This window comes from Melanotaenia boesemani, chromosome 8, assembly GCF_017639745.1.
Source record: "Melanotaenia boesemani isolate fMelBoe1 chromosome 8, fMelBoe1.pri, whole genome shotgun sequence".
NCBI classification, from domain to species: domain Eukaryota; kingdom Metazoa; phylum Chordata; class Actinopteri; order Atheriniformes; family Melanotaeniidae; genus Melanotaenia; species Melanotaenia boesemani.
The window spans coordinates 32020804-32035071 of NC_055689.1; the positions used below are offsets into that span (position 1 = coordinate 32020804).

Genomic DNA, 14268 nt, shown 5'->3' on the forward strand with positions numbered 1-14268 from the left:
CATAAATCACCATGTAAAGAGCACATACACAACTATGTGACCATTACTCATAATCTAATATGCGATGATCAGAATAAAACATCCTTGCTGGCTGTGATTAGAGCCACAAACAGGCCAAAAGCTGCACATAATTCAATTTTTTCAGACAGAAGCACAGACCATAAAACTCTTATTAAACTCTCAGAAAGGTGGACAACACAAAGCTTGAAAAGCAGCCAAACATTTAACTTTAAGATCTCTTTTAAGCAACTTCTAAGGAAAAGCTCAGCAACACAACACTCAGCCATGTTTGACCTTTTAAATTTTTTTCAATCCAGTGTCAGATTTCCGAGTTCAAAGCAAAACAAACCAAAACTTCTGAAAAAGAAGCTTGTGAAGCCAAAAGTGGTGTTGGCTGCAGCCGTGGTGCTGTGGTGGTGACTCATGCATGAACAGGCAGAATAAAGAAGCGGCACATCAGCATGTGTTTAGGAAAAAATAACTGGATTATTCTACTTCTAGCCAGGGTCTGAAAGGTTGTTAAGATTGTAGAAGAATCTTCTTGGTTCTCAGAGTTACAGTGATGCTGTCAGAAATGCTCATCATCATCATCATCGCTGGTGAGAGTCTGAGCAGTTAGAAAGGATAAGCTTGTTACATACTCCGCAAGAAGCGAGAACTTTGTTCTTGTTCTCGAGGCCACAAGAACAAGAAAAAAGTTTGTATTGGTCAGGTGATTTCATACTCCACGAGAAGCTTTGTCCGCAACGGGGCGGGATTGCTGCAGGGGGGTGTATGTGTTTTTATGTGTTTGTTTTATGTGCAATAAACAGCAGACTGGGCTATTTAATATTTAAAGAAAAACTTTGTCTGTGGCAGGGCGATGTCCGTGTCTTTAAATCCCAAGTGCTGTTTACATTTTACGTACTTTCTCACCACCTCGGGAAGGCAAAACACATCTAGTGCATAACCAAACAACTCAGTCTTGTCATGAAAGGTAAGTGTACTAAACAAAAATGGGGAAATGTTTTGCTAGCAATGCAAAACCAAACATTTTATTTAGCCTAGCCTGTCCCAGATGGGAGGACCCTATCATCTGTACCCTGCGTTGTCTATGCACGTATTTGGTTTATTTTTGGGGAGCAGTACCACCAGTAACCATAGCTGACATTAAAGAAGAAGGCGACAAGGGCAACAATTGTAGAGAGTATGGGTCGGCATGTGGTGGGAGCTTTTAAAGGCTGTTTGAGTGTGTCAGGCGTGTTAAGTAAGTCCACTTCACGTCGGACAGTTTATGCCTCCACGTCATCCATTAATTTATGATAATGGAAGGGCATTATCCCGCTTATACCATGGTCACTTACGAAAGAAATAAATATTAAATAAATTATTAATGCGCTAATGTTGTTTTTTTACCGTTAAAATCGTAAGTTTTGCACAAGAAGTGGCTGAGTGAACTATTTCGTTGTGATGCGTTGCCAGGGTAACCGGCTCTGACACAGAACCTGCAGCTCGGTCGGCCACAGCTGTTGTATTAGACCTGATCAGTGGAGGAAAGATGATTGCTTAACATTATGTTACGTGACACAAAGAATCATTTCAGAGGGCGGGTGAAGCTCTTACAGCTTGTGTGTGTCCAGAGTATGATGAGACATTTTGCTTCAAATAGTCAAAGTCCACAGATAAGTTTCCTAAATTGTTTTTACTGCAAGAAATATTATCCACCATTCACTCTTGTCATTAAATGTGTATCAAGCAAGTAAGTCTATCCTAAATCGTTTTTATAATATTATCCACCTTTCACTCTGTATCAAGCAAGTATGTAAGTAAGGTAATCAAGACAGAAAGACAGGCGACGACCTATTTAAAATTAAATGCAACATTGCAGTTGATCGTGACATTTCATAAAGATACTGGCATGTCCATAGTTGTGTTTGAAGGACAAAGATTTAATGTTTGTGGACCCTAAAATGTTGCTCTATTCTCGTCTCTCCTGGACTGACGGAGCCCAATAAGCCTGCAAGCTGCTTTCACAGCAATGCGCCGTCACAGACATGATCTGGCGCGTCTGCAGCCTATTTGACCGGAACTTCTTTTATAGATGACCATTATGCCTTTTTATGGACACCCTACAACCAATCAGAATCGAGTATTCACCCAGACCATGGTATAAGTGGTTGTAAATAACTTTATAGTGGTGAAAAAGCGCTACCAACCGGTGTCTGAAACTGACATCAGAACACAGAAGTGGCCTCTGAACTCAGCACTGCCCACTAGTGGACAAATGGATTTAGTAACCACAGCAACATAACAAATGAATGGAAGTATAACTGGGCCAACACATGACTGCGTTTGAAACGGATGTACCTATTTACGTATGTGAGCGAGCTTAAATGGGCCTTAAGAGGAATGATAACTTTGACAAAGCAATCCTAACTGAACCGTGGTTGCTTCTTTTGTATACTTTTTCCCCAAAAAATTCATAAACTGAAGCTGCTTTCAATGAAAACATTTAATCAAACAGTAATGTAATAGTGGACTATGACTTAACTCTTTAGTTTGATTGTGGCACTTTTCTGTGGCACTTTCTTTGCACAAAATTCACTTCTCTTTTCACGTATTAAGTTACAAATAGGGGATTTCCAGAAGTTTTTCATCTTAAAGGTGCCGTGATCACAAACCTCCCTGTCATTTAAATACAGACAAAGGGAACATTTTCTTTAATATATTTTTTTTTCTCCAGAGTGAGAGCATTTTTGTCTCTGCACATTGGACCACAAGTGAAAATCTCATTAGAGCAGAGCACACCATTAAGCTATAACCACACATTAGGCTGTGAGAGTCTGTTGCCTTGAGGAGAAGAAATGCATTAGGGAGTGAGGCTGGCTGGGACATTTAGGTCTGCACAGGATCCATGTTTTTTTGTAGTTACACGACTCAACTCTCCGTTATCCTGTTAATCTCTCATCGGCTCCAAAGAGACGAGAATACATCTGAAAGCAAACATGGTCGTCACAGTTATGCACTGAACTCTCACATTCCTTTCCCACATTTTTCTCTTCTTCTAGCTTGTTTGGACAAAGTAAGGATTTTCTTTGAGTGTTCTTGCTGTTTATTATTATTTCATTACCTATAATACAGTTAGTCAAACTGGTATTCAACTTTATTACATTAGAGTCGGGCTTCGAAGTGGTTTCTTACAAAAACAAGCACATAAATGAAAAACAGGAGACTCCTTTTTCTGAATATGACGGTCAATCAGGAAAAATTCCAAACGCTGTCGGTTCTGAACAAATAAAAGAGAAGAGCTAAACAACTCTTTCTAACACACTCTGCCATGCCTGAGGTAAAGCCATGTTCAGAGCTCTGAAGTGTACAACTCAAATTACAGCCATAATAGCGATAATTACGTTAATGGGCATACCGATGTGCGGCGTGGAAATAAGACCAATAAGATCAAACTGACAGTTTTCAGCAGAGCTGCTGAATGTGTTTGGAGGTGCAGAAGTTTGTGGAGAAAAAGCCTGATGGAAACACTTATGGGGAATTTGCAGGGAATGAAGACAACTTCTGACTCCTTGATTGTTTATTTTCCATAGAGACCAATTATTATGACTCCCTCAAAGCAGTTTGTAATATAAAAACCAGAACACACCAAGCCATTAGTCATGATTTCAGTTCAGTCATTTTAGGTCAGTTATTAGTTAAATAGAACTTTTTTTTTCTTTTGTTGTGATATTTCTCTCATTGGTGGAAGCATCAGCAGCATCAGTAATCTGCTGAATGCTTCAGTAGGTCAACCTCACCAGGAGTACATCAATCACTTTTCGTGTGACTTTCTTTTACAGAAGGAAATGTTTCACCCAGTCCTGTCCAGTCTAGTTGTAACACAGTGCTGTCGTTTGCTGCACATGTGCAAACAGATGACTGCACACTTAAAATAACATTAAGGAAAATGCTAAACTATAAATTCTTTCTTTGATATCCTCCTTTTCTTACACGCTTGTTAAATATCCTGTTAATAAAAGAGATTTAAACTAAAAGACAGAAGGCTGACATTAACATGTTGCTTCACAGGGTGTCTCTTTGGCATCACTGGACTCTCCTGTACAAACGTTTCCGCCTCCATCACCTGCACTGCGCTCCTCGCCTTAATAACGTCCTACTGACTGACTGACCTACATTCAGCCCCATGCAAATAAATTTGAATGGCAGTTGAGGTTACAATATTTACATGACAAATATTGGCTACAGATCAACCTGCACGTGAAAATCAGCGCAGCAGGGGGGAAGGATTACTTCTATAATGATGCACAGTGAATGACAGATTCAGACGGAGCTGCATGTAAACAGTGTGGCAGCTTCCTTGTCAGGTAAAGCAGCAAGTTTAATGTTATAAAGCAGAGATGTCTGTGCTTTACAGGGAGTGTAAACAGTTTACAGCTGGACTGATCTCTGGCTCTGAAACTCGTACAACCTTCAGTTTCTTGTGTAAACATCTTTGCAGATGCTTATGTATGGTCATGTAATGTTTGGGAGTTTTATTTAAGTTCTTGTTTAAGGTATTTGGTGAAAACAGACAGAGAAACATCCTGTGGCTTAAACCTTTACAGTTTGTGATGGCTGTAAGAAGCAATTCTGCATGCATGAAGTCCAACTTTTTAACAGTTGTCCTCTAGATGCATCGTACTGGTGACCGTTTGGATCCCATCATAATTTACACAATTCATTTTATTCATTACTTCTATTCATCATATAATGAATAAAATGTATTATAAATCTATAATAACAAATTAAATCAATCTAAATTCTAAATATATAAAAATATAATTTGTATTATTGAATAAAACGTCATTTCAAATACAAAAGTGTAAATAATATGATAGTTAAAAATAAAGAAAATTTAAAAATAAAGAAAAATATAATAGTTTTTTTTTTTTTTTTAAATTCAATTAAGTTTGATTTAGCCTGTAACAACTATGCCTTTTTTACGATAACATGCTACAAGTTTGCATCAGAAATGCCACAGTTCTGTTACTGGCATCGCAGAAAGAATGTATTTTAGTCCAAAACCCATTATGGATTCAACCCAAACACTTTTTATGTCTAACCCAATGTCTTAAGTGTCATTTAGGAGATATAATTTAACAGACAAGCAATATTAATGCCTTAATCCAACCAAAAAGCGAAGGCATCATCTAAGAGTGTTCTTGTGTTGAAGCGTTGCCAAGGCAGCTATCCTTAAAGTGATGGTAGCACTGTAAAATGGACATATCTAACTCCTAACCATGGTTGTTTTCTAACATAAACTGGTGATTTGTAGGGTGAAACCCAACCAGAAGGTGTTGTTGTGATACTGACTTAACAAAACCTAAGAGTAAAAACATCATAGAATGCGAATTCTTAAAATGCTGCTATATCAAATTATTTTTTCTTACACAGCACATCATTTATTAGTTTGGAATTTCTAGAGAAGTTTAAAAGAAAAGTAAAAAAAAAAAACACAACTGGAGAAAACAAAGGAGGGTATCAAATCTGCAACACCTGACCTCCGGCTCTGAACCTTCTTCCCTTGAAAAACATTATCAGGAAAGTCACATCTGCTTCAGCACCATCTGAGGGGAGGAGGGGGCCACAGGACATCAAGTGCTGTTGTAACAGTAACAAAATGCCTTTGGCTAAAGTTGTGTCTGACATTAACTCGATGAATTAAAGGCATTTGGACTCAATCACATCCCCGTGTTAGTCCGTCTTGGTAACAGTTTCCTTGGCAGCATCCAGGCTGAAAGCTAATTGGCTGTGACTCTCATCACTGACCCCCACCGACCCAAACCCTCCCCAACAGCTCTATGCCTGGTGTCAAAATCCTGCAGCCATACAACAAGGCTGACGCAAGAAATGTAATATCCATTCTGTAAAGATTCTGGTTGAGGTATTTAACCTCAGGGGACATACAGTTTAAGTGGATAAAGCCACTGTACGTCAAACATCCCAGTTACAGATCAGCATCTGGAAAAAAGGAAAGATGAGGAGCAGAAATTTCTCTGACATGCTGTCAGTGTCAGGAATATCTCAGTATGGCTTTCTTTCGACCTCAGAGGCTGCAACCGAGTCCTGAAACGGAAAAATCCAACTGACCAAGTCTTTGGAAGTTCTATTTTAAGACAGACAACAATTTTAACCAAGTTGTTTCTGTACCTAAACTTAACCAAGCAGCAAGCTAAAGCAACAGAAAGCAGGTGAAAACAAAGTAAGCAAAGAGTAAAATTCAATGGAAAATAAGGCTCAGGAATTAAATTTAACAACTAATAAATAAATAAACAAATAAACATAAAATGTTTCCATTGCTGTTTTACACCTCAAGTCATTCAGCTGAAGGTAAGCATTAAAAAGTATCTGGTTAATGTTGGGAAAACAACATTGTCTGTGTAAAAACTGATGCTGTAATCATATCTAGCATTAAAATATGCTTTTCCTGTATTACTGGCTGCCAAGTCCCAACAAACAAAAACAGATCCCATTCAAAATAATCCATTTGAAAGTTATAAGAGCCCAGTCTGTGTGCAAATGAAAATAAATTAGAAAATGAATATATTTAATTGGGAATCACCATGTTATACCAGAATTTTTATTTATGAAAATATAGAGAAGACAAATGAGCAGTGGAGAAGACGACTTTGCTGGAAGAATGGTTTCACTTTTCTCTGAATAAACACTGCATTGTGTGGCTGGATTGTAAACCTCCTGGATGGGATATAAAACTTCCACAGATCACTTAAAGGGTAAGATGTCCATCACAATTTACCTCACAGTTTAACACTAGTGTTCCAGAGACACTGTTGATAACATAAGTGATCTACAAGAGTTTTATTGATTTAAAAGAAAAAAAATCCCCATTGGTGGGCTGGATGGTGTAGCAGTAGATTTAATTCATTTGCTCATCTCACCCAGGAATCAGCCCTTTTGTTTTCTTTACATTTGATATTATTTAAAGTTCACTGTTGCTTTGTCCCATAGATTTAAGGATAAAAAACCCACAAAACGTTTGTCCATTTGCATTAACATTATGATTTTAGTTTGGTGCTTATTCTAGAATTAACAACAACACAAGTTATTAGCCGGCTAGTGTGTTGTGTACAAGATGAAGCTGGACCGTTTTACTCCTGCCAGAGCAGACGTGTAGTTTAGTTGAGACATTTAATCTGTAAAACTATGTCCATGTGTGGTCTGATATCCAAAAGATAAATTCTAAGGATCACTTTACTGTTTGTTTTCTTCTGCTTAACCGATAACAGCCTCTGATAAATAGCAGATATCTGGTCAAACTGACCCAGAGAAAATCTTGTTCTGTAGAGGACAAGATGAATCGGAGCAAGAGTACAGCGACTTTCTGTTTATAGAAAGGCGTCAGTCGCTGCTGATGGTGTAACTGTAGAGCAGAGGGAGGCATGCAGGCCGTCAGACCCGTCCAAAAGAAAAGAAAAAAAAAATCTGATCTCTCTAAGACAGAGCCAGATAAATTCAATGTGAGGGAAATGAAGACCAGATGGGGAAAAAATAGCAGCATCAGAAGAAAAGAGCCGGCAAACCTGCCTGACCGACAGCAGGAAATGTAAAAGAGGGGGAGTGCAGAGCCTATATGCTGCAGTTACTGTGTCACTATAGAAATTCCTGCACATTTGTTGTATTTGGTGATAAAAGCCACCTCGATCTGCAGTTTGGGTTTTATATCGCTGATGATGGACACGTTTGAATGTCAGACAGTTCAGGGAGGGGAATGCTTACTTTCTAAACGATGCCTATCTCTTTCGACACAGTGCACTGGTAGTCTTGACGAGTTTCCTGGGGCTGCAAAACTTTCAACACATGATCAATTGTAGGAAGTTTTGCCACAGTTAAAATGCTAAAATGAAACTCATTGAAATTCTGTTTGTGTTTCCAAACTGGTGCACAAAGTTATCTGACAGAGAGGGGTGTCCCGGTCCATTATTTAAAGGGTTAGTGCACTCAAAGATGTGTTTTTGAGCTTAATTGTGATGAAAACCGCCTTATACTGTTGAAAAATTTGTATTTATTTAATTTCTTTAAAAAAACAGGATTTTATGGGTAAAAAATGGCTCATAACGCCCCCTACAGGGTAAAACCAGGTTCTGTTTTTCGTGATGTAGAGCCGTACTTGAGCTATACTTGGTGCTTCTCTACATCATGAGAAAATTTAAAGGTCCTCGCCCTGCAGGCAGAGAAACCACGCTCACTAACGCATATGTACGGATGTGAACTTATACGGTGTAGATTTGCTAGTTTTAGACTTCTATTCTTTCACAGAGTTTCTGATGAAATATTTCTGCAATGGGATGGATTTGTGCTTTTGAAAGGTGTAAAAGTAACTTTCAGCGGCACTTTCTGCAGCTGCCACCACCTGACACGAGTCTCCACAGCTTTCTAGAGCTGCTGGAGCTGCTGCCAGGCCAGCGTAACAGCGCTAACGTTCAGAACGATATGGTTCAGGACCACCTTGTTCTCGTGTAGCTGAAGAGATTCAGGAGGGGAAAGTCTTCCACCTGAAAGACCGCTCTGTGGTGTAGGTGCTTTGTGAATCTCTTTGTGTATCCAGACCCACCCACTCTCCGCTCCCTGATCACCCCACACCTCCCACCCTAACCCTTGCAGTTTCAGGTATTTTTCAAATTTGGCAGTGGGTGGAGTTACGCAAAAACCAAGGGGTGTAGTTCCACCATTATCAAACCAAAAATACCAAAAATAATAAAATACTTGTGTAAAACCATGTGCTACAATGTTTTCACCTCATTGCATAAATGCAATGATCAGCTTTACAATTTTGAAATGAGTTTTAACTAAAAAAAAAAGATCAAATTATACTTTGATTTGCAACCTGTAGTCCAAAGCCAGTCTCACAGGAAGTGACATCATCATACACAGCCTAAAGGGAAGAAGTGTGAAGCTCTGCTGGCTGGAAGATTGTTTCTTCACATCTGACAGTAATCAAGCCTCTTGAGCTGAAGCTTTGGCTAAAACCTCTGAAATGTAAATGTATCTTCCACACACTGCTTTTAATAAGATCTGAAGCGGGTTTGTGTTTCAGTGTGTCTCAGGAACGTAGATTATATCACCAAATACAGCCCTGCAGGGAAAATAACAGCACATGAACTGAATGAATGGTGAAATGACATGGAGTTTAAAGCACAAAAGCACTTATCATCCGTGTCCACTGTTCTGCTTGTCAGATTGTAAACCAGTCACGTGCTCAGCTTTGTCCAGTTGTTGTCTGGTCAGTGAAGAGGATCAGCACATTCCAGGCCGCTGCCGCCCACATTCATCCTCACAGTTATGATTTCAGAGCTTGTGAAAGTAGAGCAGCGGCTGCCTGTTGCACTCTGTCTGTCAGTGTGCCGACAGCGGACTCGGCGACTTGTTAAAATAAGCAGAGCGAGTCATGAGGCCGACTCTGCTCTGTGCTCACATCACCGGAGCTGGTGACGTCTCTGATCACACTAGGAAGGAAGAAGATTTAGTGGCTGCTTCTCCACATTCCTCTTTATGACACGATGCTACATTTTCTTGCTTCCATCTTTATTCCTATTGACCCTTAAAACTTTTTAACGGCTAGCTCAGCCTGCCCTCCAAAATCACTGAGCGGGCACCAGCGAAAGCCAGATTCACGCTAAGAGAGGGGCGAGGACAGGCCCCACTCATGAACATTTAAAGGTTGAGACACAGAAAAGACACGTTCTCATTACAGCTCACAAGAGCCACTTTTGGAACGGCTGAAATTAAGGACCAAGGCTGAATTTGTGATAATACAGTTTGAAAAAAGATGTTGTTGGAACTCTGACACTTAGATGAAATTGTTGAAAAATGTATAATACGGGGCCTATAATGTTTTAAATCCCTACTAGAATTTCCTGTCAGACGTTCCAAGTTTTAATTGGTTTTCGAATACAATACCATTACATAAACAAAAAACCCGTAACATTGCCAGTCAAGTTGGTTGTATGGTAGTCTGAGCTGAGCTTTGAGGGTAATCAAATGTAACTGGTGTCCATAGCTGCTCAAAGCAGGCACACCCCTTGCTGTTAACAGAGCTGTAAAAAGATGGATAAAAAGGGAGCTTATATACTGTCTTTTTGTAGCATTTATGACAAAACCTTTGTATTAAAACTACAGGAAATTGGGTCAGCTTGTGGAAAAAGGGCATAACTTGTTTCCTTCCCCATCTCACATGTCACAGAAAACGAAGGGCTCAAGCATTCAAACATATTTTAGATTTTTCAGATGCTTGCTTAATCTAGAACTCTCAGTACCCGTGGGAACTTTGTTAAATACCTACTCTGAGATTTTTTCAGTCGGTAAATAGAGAAAACAAACCTGTTTTGTCTTTTCAGCCACCAGTGTTTTATGTGTGTGGTATAACAATCATTATATTCCCCTGTTGTTCTAGCAGATTATTCCCTCTCCTCGAATCTATGTAACAGTCAAAATACAAAAAGGGTTTTCAAAACAAATAGTGGATTGAAATCACATAGATCACATTAGCTGACAGCTGACTCTCATGTAGAGCTGGATTCTACACAGTGGAGTCAAATCAGTTCATGACAGCACTGTAGATCAGTGATTCAGGCTCCACTTTGGTCTTTATTCGGGTTTATATGAGTAATGAAGACATCTGCTTTTGTTTTGGTTATTTTTAGCTGTTACTCTTCAGACTCAACCCAATAGATTTGAATAGAAATGCCATATTAGTAAAAAAAAGCTATTTTGTGTGGAGTGTTTGCACAAAGCTCTCGAATCCTTGACATATTCACAGCACTTAGTGGGTCAAACTTGATAGTAAAGGCTTTCATACAAGATCAGAGAGAACTTGAGATTTCAACGGATGTAGAACATCAAATACTGTCGATAAGATAAATGTCAAACAGATAAACAACAAAAAGATTAAATAAATAGCTACAACTATTCCAAAAGTGTAAGCTGTGCCAAATGCTGCTGTTGGTTATAAATTGTTGCCATTTCCCAAAATTTTGTATCCATTTGTGATTGTTTTTCATCTCTTTGTAGTCGTCTGACTTGCTGAGTAGAAATCTAAATGGTCACTTCAACCTCCAGTCCCCGATCCAGTGGACCTTTAGAGCCTGTGCCATCTTTCAGTAATCAGTATTTAGAGATTTGCACACTATGTCATGTTCCTTTTTCTGCAACCATGCTACACAAAAATGAGGTTCAAGCTACAGTTAGGTAAGGGTCCTATTTGTGTGTGCAAACATTTTAGATGAGGTGCTAAAGGATGCAGTTATATTTTATACATATGTAAAATGTAGGATTCAAAAAGTCTGATCTATGTGGACTGATTCCCCCAGGATAGAAGGTGTTGACACTGAAATGGTCTGACGGATGGTGTGTGTGCATGTGTGCAGAGAAAGATATAAGTGGGAATCACAGAACAGAGCTGATGGGTCGATGGGGGACTGACGATGAAGAATAGCGTGAGGTGGAAAAATGAGGAAACATTGGTCAGTGTGAAGGAAAGAGGGACTGAGGAGTGCAGATTAAGATTGAGTTTCCTGGGTGAGAGACTGTGAAAGAAAAGGTGTGTGTGAGTGTGCATGCTTCCACAGGAATCTGCAGAGAAGACGAGTGAAGCCACCAGTCGACAGCACAGCTGGTTACAATCACAGCAGCTAAAGACTGTGCATATACACACACATACACAGAAGATGGAGTAGCCTCTGGGCTAAATTCCCTCTTCAAATATGTAATGCTAATGTTAAAGTAAAAGAAGCTCAGATGTAGTCTGGTGTTTTTCCATGAAACTTCTGGGAAAAAAATTTAAAATGAACACTAAAGAAGTTAGATTTTCAAGTTCCATTTGTTTTATGCTGTGATTACTCAAGTCTTTAGTTTTGTATTAATTTTTCTTTTGAATTAAAAAGTGAATTGCCTTTTCTGGGCGTTTGGTGTGAGTGGCATGTTAGCTGAGAACACCTAGACTCTGTAATCCAACTCTTTGAAATACACACTGCCTGGTCAAAAAAAAAAAAAAAAAAAAAAAGGTCAGACACTCTAAGATGTGGTTGGACTGTCTTTAGCTTTGAGAAGCATTCGCTGTGGTATTTTTTTGATAAGCTTCTGCAATGTAACACGGTTTATTTCCATCCAGTGTTGCATTAAAGCCTTCTCCGGCACATTCCAAAGATTCTCTATGGGGTATAAGTCTGGACTCTGTGGTGGCCAGTCCATGTGTTAAAATAATGTCTCCTGTTCCCTGAACCACGCTTTCACAATCTGAGCCCCATGAATCCTGGTATTGTCATCTTGGAATGATGGAATAACCTGCTTATTCAGTATATTGAGGTAGTCAGCTGACCTCCTTCTTTGGACAAATAATGTAGCTGAAAATAGAACTGACCAGCTGCAGAAACCCCAGATCATAGACTTCCCCCACAGACTAGTACAGTAGGCACTAGGCATGATGGCTGCATCACTTCATCTGACTCTTCTTACTCTGATGCTCCCATCACTCTGGACCAGACTAAATCTAAACTCACCAGACCACATGACATTAATCCAGAATCCAATCTTTATGCTCCATAGCAAACTGATGCTTTATTTTTCTAAAGATCCTCACCGGTTAGTGGTTCTCTTATGGCTACACAGCTGTTCAGTCCCAATCCCTTGAGTTCCTTTCATATTGTTCATGTTGAAATGTTCTTACTTTCACTATTAAACATAGTCCTGAGTTCTACTGTTGTTTTTCTTCCATTTGATTTCACCAAACATTTAAGTGATTCTCGATCACAATCATTAGGTAGATTTTAATGTATAATTTATTATATGTCTCGTGTCTTTGCCTCTGTGTGTTTTTATGTATTCGGAGTGCTGAGCAATCTCGTTACACTAATATGTGTAATTGCAATAAAGGCTTTGAATTGAATTTGAATTGAACTGAATTCAGGATTTCTTCCTGGAAGTGTCTGCATCTCCTACAAAAGCTACAAATGCTGCAAAAAAAGGGGGGGGATTTGGTATAAAGCCAGTTTGTCCCTTATCAGTCACTGTAGTTATATGACGATGAAACACTGCTGATAGCGAGGAGGTCCCCCACTGCATGTAGATATAAATAACCTCTGTTACAGTAATGAGGAGACAAAGATTCTTACATTACACATTACATAAGTATTCACTTCTTAGGCAATATATATATATTAAATACAGAAAACTCAACTTATAAATGAAGTGGGTTAAGTCAAACTTGTGATTTGACCCTGGAAGGAAAGCAAATGCTTGATTCTTTAAAAGATTCTGGGGCACCTGTCAGGTTATGACAGGCCCAGTGATCTTACGTATCTGACTTTATTAGCCTGTAACTTGAACCTTCTCTCTTTTTCACTCCAGGGGCTTTTTAAGAAACACAAGAACCATAAAGTCAGAAACTTTCCCTGCATTTCACCTGCAGAGTTTATGTGAATTATTAGTTGAAAAGAGTCTTCTGAGAAATATAAACTCTAGAGATTACATTAACACACAACTTCTTATAACAATCAGAAGACCACACACATCTCTGAAGATTAACGCAAGTACAGTACAGAGGAGGAAATATCCAGTGAGCAGCAGTTTTCTGGACCAGAATGTCTTTGTTGATGTCAGAGGTCAGAGGAGAATGGGCAGACTGGTTGGACGTGATAGAAAGGCAACAGGAAGTCTAATAAGCACTGGTTCCAACCAAGGTCTGCAGAACACCATCTCTGAACACACAACACATCCATCCTTGAAGCAGATGGGCTACAGCAGAAGAAGACCACACCGGGTGCCTCCTGCCAGCTAAGGACAGGAAACTGAGGCTACAACTCACACACACTCACCAACACTGGACAATAGAAGATGGAGACATGTTGCTGGTCTGATGAGTAGGCCCAGAATTAGGTGGAAACATCATGAAAACATGGATCCATCCTGCTTTGGATCAACGCTTCAGGCTGCTGGTGGTGTAATAGTATGGGATATATTTTATTGAACCACTTTGGTTCCCTTAGTACCAACGTGGCCTGGTTTAACCACCATAGCCTACCTGAGTATTGTTGTTGACCATGTCCATCCCTTTATGACCACAGTGTAGCATCTTCTGATGCTACTTCCAGCAGGATAATGCACCATGTCACAAAGCTCAGATCATCTCCACCTGCTTTCTAGAACATGATGATGAGTTCACTGTACTTGCATCATGCATCCAAGCATTATGAAGCCAACAAATCTGCAGCAACTGTGTAATTTTGC

The 14268-nt window shown here is 39.4% G+C and overlaps 1 protein-coding gene across 1 annotated transcript in view; it reads right to left on the reverse strand.

Moving 5' to 3' along the window:
- Positions 1-14268, reverse strand: part of myo10 (myosin X) — a 148243-nt gene that overhangs the window by 69790 nt on the left and 64185 nt on the right. The window lies entirely within an intron of this gene.